Below are 6,783 nucleotides of genomic sequence, written 5' to 3'. Positions count from 1 at the left end.
ATTGGTATAATTTCATTTAAGGGCTCCTCAAGCCAATCAGAAGTCAAAGAAAATCTAGCTAATCTAGCAAGTTCATGAGCAACTTTATTTGCTTCTCTATTACAATGCTCAAATCTAGAGATAGGAAAGTCACAAGAAAAATGGAAACAAACTTTGAAAACCGCCGCAGCTGATGAGGACATGTACCTAGGGTAGGGTCACAGGCCTGACCTAAATACCCTCCCCAAGGACATCACTATAAAGCCAGAAGCATTCGAGGGGTACCATCACCCACTCGACCAGGAACATTTCCACTCGGAGGAATCAAGATCACTCGACCGTAACAAGAAACACTCGACGGACAGAAGACCTAAAGTCACTCTACACAGCAACGGTCGGGCATTAACTCCTAGACTTAATAGCCATTTATAATATTACTAGCGTTACCAGTAACGCCCTGTCTTAATGTACCTTAAACCCTGTGTAATTGAGGGCCGAAGGGGTCTGGCGAACTCTATATAAGCCACCCCCCCTCCTCAGTGACAAGGGTTCGCACCCCCTATAACACACACGCATATAATCAGTTCGACCGCCTCCGGGCACCGAGACGTAGGGTTGTTACTTCCTCCGAGAAGGGCCTGAACTCGTAAAACTCGTGCGTACAACTTCTTCATAGCTGAGATCTTGCCTCTACATTCCTACCCCCTATTCTACTGTCAGACTTAGAACCACGACAGTTGGCGCCCACCGTGGGGCAGGTGTCTTAGCGACTTGTTGGAGAAGTTGCAATTTTTTCGATCCCCACCAGCATGGTTTCAGGCGAAGGATTGGCCGAGGGCTGCGAGACCGTCTCGGTGCGCTCGTGTTCGTCACCGACGACTCCACTTGGCTCCAAGAGGCTCCACTCGACTGAGGCGCTCCCCGTCCGCGGGGCAACACACTTTCGCGCGTGCGTCCGCGGCGTCCTCCTGCGGCAGCCGTCGACCCAGTATCGGTCGGCTCCTGTGGCGTCTTCACTCCCTGCTGCCCACCGGTGCAAGCGCTCCGGTCGGTCGAGTCTCCAGCGGTGGGTGAGGCACGCGGTGGCTCGCCAGTCGGCCACCCCCAAGTCGCGGCAATCGAGCCCGACGAAACTCTCTATGGCCTGTTCGACCTGTCGACTGGCTCCGTTGAGACTGCATCCGAGTGCGACAGTAGTGACCCCGCGGCGGAAGTGCTGATGGTCAACGGACCGCGCAGTCCTCCTGGCTTCCCCCGCGACGGCGGTGGCGATGGCGGAGGCGATCCGTCGCGTGTCCACGAGGAGTACCGCCCCGAGCCCCTCTCTTTGCAGCAGAGGGAAGAGCTGTTGGAAATATGCCCTAGAGGCAATAATAAATGGTTATTATTATATTTCTTTGTTCATGGTAATTGTCTATTATTCATGCTATAATTGTATTGTCCGGAAATCGTGATACATGTGTGAATACATAGACCACAACCTGTCCCTAGTAAGCCTCTAGTTGACTAGCTCGTTGATCAACAGATAGTCATGGTTTCCTGACTATGGACATTGGATGTCATTGATAACGGGATCACATCATTAGGAGAATGATGTGATGGACAAGACCCAATCCTAAGCATAGCATAAAAGATCGTGTAGTTTCGTTTGCTAGAGCTTTTCCAATGTCAAGTATCTTTTCCTTGGACCATGAGATCGTGCAACTCCCGGATACCGTAGGAGTGCTTTGGGTGTGCCAAACGTCACAACGTAACTGGGTGACTATAAAGGTGCATTACGGGTATCTCCGAAAGTGTCTGTTGGGTTGGCACGGATCGAGACTGGGATTTGTCACTCCGTGTGACGGAGAGGTATCTCTGGGCCCACTCGGTAATGCATCATCATAATGAGCTCAATATGACTAAGGCGTTAGTCACGGGATCATGCATTGCGGTACGAGTAAAGAGACTTGCCGGTAACGAGATTGAACAAGGTATTGGGATACCGACGATCGAATCTCGGGCAAGTAACATACCGATTGACAAAGGGAATTGCATACGGATTGATTGAATCCTCGACACCGTGGTTCATCCGATGATATCATCGTGGAACATGTGGGAGCCAACATGGGTATCCAGATCCCGCTGTTGGTTATTGACCGGAGAGGCGTCTCGGTCATGTCTGCATGTCTCCCGAACCCGTAGGGTCTACACACTTAAGGTCCGGTGACGCTAGGGTTGTAGAGATATATGTATGCGGAAACCCGAAAGTTGTTCGGAGTCCCGGATGAGATCCCGGACGTCACGAGAGGTTCCGGAATGGTCCGGAGGTAAAGATTTATATATGGGAAGTCTTATTTTGGTCGCCGGAAAAGTTTCGCGCTTTATCGGTATTGTACCGGGAGTGCCGAAAGGGGTCCGGGGGTCCACCAAGGGGGTCCACCAGCCCCGGGGGGCCACATGGGCTGTAAGGGGTGCGCCTTGGCCTATATGGGCCAAGGGCACCAGCCCCAAGAGGCCCATGCGCAAGAGATAAGAAAGAAGGGAGAGTCCTAAAGGGGGAAGGCACCTCCGAGGTGCCTTGGGGGGGAAGGACTCCCCCCTGGCCGCACCCTTCCTTGAAGGAAGGGGCAAGGCTGCGCCCCCCCCCCCTCCCTTGGCCCCATATATAGTGGGGGGAAGGGAGGGCAGCAACATCTAAGCCTTGGGCGCCTCCCTCCTCCCCTGCAACACCTCTCTCTCTCTCGCAGAAGCTCGGCGAAGCCCTGCCGGAGACCCGCTACATCCACCACCACGCCGTCGTGCTGTTGGATCTCCATCAACCTCTCCTTCCCCCTTGCTGGATCAAGAAGGAGGAGACGTCGCTGCACCGTACGTGTGTTGAACGCGGAGGTGCCGTCCGTTCGGCACTCGGTCATCGGTGATTTGGATCACGGCGAGTACGACTCCGTCATCCACGTTCATTGGAACGCTTCCGCTCGCGATCTACAAGGGTATGTAGATCCACTCCTTTCCCCTCGTTGCTAGTAGACTCCATAGATGCATCTTGGTGAGCGTAGGAAAATTTTAAATTATGCTACGATTCCCAACAGTGGCATCATGAGCCAGGCCTATGCGTAGTTACTATGCACGAGTAGAACACAAAGAAGTTGTGGGCGTTGATGTTGCCAATTCTTCTTGCCGCTACTAGTCGTTTCTTGTTTCGGCGGCATTGTAGGATGAAGCGGCCCGGACCGACCTTACACGTACGCTTACGTGAGACAGGTTCCACCGATTGACATGCACTAGTTGCATAAGGTGGCTAGCGGGTGTCTGTCTCTCCTACTTTAGTCGGAACGGATTCGATGAAAAGGGTCCTTATGAAGGGTAAATAGAAATTGGCAAATCACGTTGTGGTCATACGTAGGTAAGAAAACGTTCTTGTTAGAAACCTACAAACCACGTAAAACTTGCAACAACAATTAGAGGACGTCTAACTTGTTTTTGCAGCAAGTGATATATGTGATATGATATGGCCAGAAGATGTGATGAATGATATATGTGATGTATGAGATTGATCATATTCTTGTAATAGGAATCACGACTTGCATGTCGATGAGTATGACAACCGGCAGGAGCCATAGGAGTTGTCTTTATTATTTTGCATGACCTGCGTGTCATTGAATAACGCCATGTAATTTACTTTACTTTGTTGCTAAACGCGTTAGCCATACAAGTAGAAGTAATCATTGGCGTGACGACTTCATGAAGACACAATGATGGAGATCATGATGATGGAGATCATGGTGTCATGCCGGTGAAGAAGATGATCATGGTGCCCCGAAGATGGAGATCAAAGGAGCATGATGATATTGGCCATATCATGTCACTATATGATTGCATGTGATGTTTATCATGTTTTTGCATCTTATTTGCTTAGAACGACGGTAGTAAGTAAGATGATCCCTTATAATAATTTCAAGAAAGTGTTCACCCTAACTGTGCACCGTTGCGAAGGTTCGTTGTTTCGAAGCACCACGTGATGATCGGGTGTGATAGATCCTAACGTTCGAATACAACGGGTGTTGACGAGCCTAGCATGTACAGACATGGCCTCGGAACACACGCAATACACTTAGGTTGACTTGACGAGCCTAGCATGTACAGACATGGCCTCGGAACACGGAGGACCGAAAGGTCGAGCATGAGTCGTATAGAAGATACGATCAACATGGAGATGTTCACCGATCTTGACTAGTCCGTCTCACGTGATGATCGGACACGGCCTAGTTGAACTCGGATCATGTTTCACTTAGATGACGAGAGGGATGTCTATCTGAGTGGGAGTTCATTAAATAATTTGATTATATGAACTTAATTATCATGAACTTAGTCTAAAATCTTTACACTATGTATTGTAGATCAAATGGCCCACGTTGTCCTCAATTTCAACGCGTTCCTAGAGAAAACCAAGCTGAAAGATGATGGCAGCAACTATACGGACTGGGTCCGGAACCTGAGGATCATCCTCATAGCAGCCAAGAAAGATTATGTCTTAGAAGCACCGCTAGGTGAAGCACCAATCCCTGAGAACCAAGACATTATGAACGCTTGGCAGCAGCGTGCTGATGATTACTCCCTCGTTCAGTGCGGCATGCTTTACAGCTTAGAACCGGGTCTCCAAAAGCGTTTTGAGAAACATGGAGCATATGAGATGTTCGAGGAGCTGAAACTGGTTTTTCAAGCTCATGCCCGGGTCGAGAGATATGATGTCTCCGACAAGTTCTTCAGCTGTAAAATGGAGGAGAACAGTTCTGTTAGTGAGCACATACTCAGAATGTCTGGGTTGCACAACCGCTTGTCTCAGCTGGGAGTTAATCTCCCGGATGACGCGGTCATTGACAGAATCCTCCAGTCGCTTCCACCAAGCTACAAGAGCTTTGTGATGAACTACAATATGCAGGGGATGGAAAAGACCATTCCCGAGGTATATTCAATGCTGAAATCAGCTGAGGTAGAGATCAGAAAAGAACATCAAGTGTTGATGGTGAATAAAACCACTAAGTTCAAGAAGGGCAAGGGTAAGAAGAACTTCAAGAAGGACGGCAAGGGAGTTGCCGCGCCCGGTAAGCCAGTTACCGGGAAGAAGTCAAAGAATGGACCCAAGCCCGAGACTGAGTGCTTTTACTGCAAGGGAAGTGGTCACTGGAAGCGGAACTGCCCCAAATATTTAGCGGACAAGAAGAAGGCCGGCAACACCCAAGGTATATGTGATATACAAGTAATTGATGTGTACCTTACCAGTACTCGTAGTAGCTCCTGGGTATTTGATACCGGTGCGGTTGCTCATATTTGTAACTCAAAACAGGAACTACGGAATAAACGGAGACTGGCAAAGGACGAGGTGACGATGCGCGTCGGGAATGGTTCCAAGGTCGATGTGATCGCCGTCGGCACGCTACCTCTGCATCTACCCACGGGATTAGTTTTAAACCTCAATAATTGTTATTTAGTGCCAGCTTTGAGCATGAACATTGTATCTGGATCTCGTTTAATTCGAGATGGCTACTCATTTAAATCTGAGAATAATGGTTGTTCTATTTATTTGAGAGATATGTTTTATGGTCATGCCCCGCTGGTCAATGGTTTATTTTTGATAAATCTCGAACGTGATGTTACACATGTTCATAGTGTGAATACCAAAAGATGTAAAGTTGATAACGATAGTCCCACATACTTGTGGCACTGCCGCCTTGGTCACATTGGTGTCAAGCGCATGAAGAAGCTCCATGCAGATGGACTTTTGGAGTCTCTTGATTACGAATCATTTGACACGTGCGAACCATGCCTCATGGGTAAGATGACCAAGACTCCGTTCTCCGGAACAATGGAGCGAGCAACCAACTTATTGGAAATCATACATACCGATGTGTGTGGTCCAATGAGTGTTGAGGCTCGCGGAGGATATCGTTATGTTCTCACTCTCACTGATGATTTAAGTAGATATGGGTATGTCTACCTAATAAAACACAAGTCTGAAACCTTTGAAAAGTTCAAGGAATTTCAGAGTGAGGTTGAGAATCAACGTGACAGGAAAATAAAATTCTTACGATCAGATCGTGGTGGAGAATATTTAAGTCACGAATTTGGTACACACTTAAGGAAATGTGGAATAGTTTCACAACTCACGCCGCCTGGAACACCTCAGAGAAATGGTGTGTCCGAACGTCGTAATCGCACTCTATTGGATATGGTGCGATCTATGATGTCTCTTACCGATTTACCGCTCTCATTTTGGGGTTATGCTTTAGAGACTGCCGCATTCACTTTAAATAGGGCACCGTCTAAATCCGTTGAGACGACACCGTATGAATTATGGTTTGGGAAGAAACCTAAGCTGTCGTTTCTAAAAGTTTGGGGATGCGATGCTTATGTCAAGAAACTTCAACCTGAAAAGCTCGAACCCAAATCGGAAAAATGCGTCTTCATAGGATACCCTAAGGAAACTATTGGGTACACCTTCTACCTCAGATCCGAAGGCAAGATCTTCGTTGCCAAGAACGGGTCCTTTCTAGAGAAGGAGTTTCTCTCGAAAGAATTGAGTGGGAGGAAAGTGGAACTTGATGAGGTGATAGTCACCCCTTCCGAGTCGGAAAATAGCGCAGCGCGGGAAAATGTTCCTGTGGTGCCTACACCGACGGGGGAGGAAGTTAATGATGATGATCATGAAGCTTCGGATCAAGTTGCCACTGAACTTCGTAGGTCCACAAGGACACGTTCCGCACCAGAGTGGTACGGCAACCCTGTCCTTGAAATCATGTTGTTAGACAACGGTGAACCTTCGAA

The sequence above is a fragment of the Triticum aestivum genome, chromosome 4D (assembly GCF_018294505.1).
Source record: "Triticum aestivum cultivar Chinese Spring chromosome 4D, IWGSC CS RefSeq v2.1, whole genome shotgun sequence".
NCBI lineage: Eukaryota > Viridiplantae > Streptophyta > Magnoliopsida > Poales > Poaceae > Triticum > Triticum aestivum.
This window is presented reverse-complemented; position numbering follows the sequence as displayed.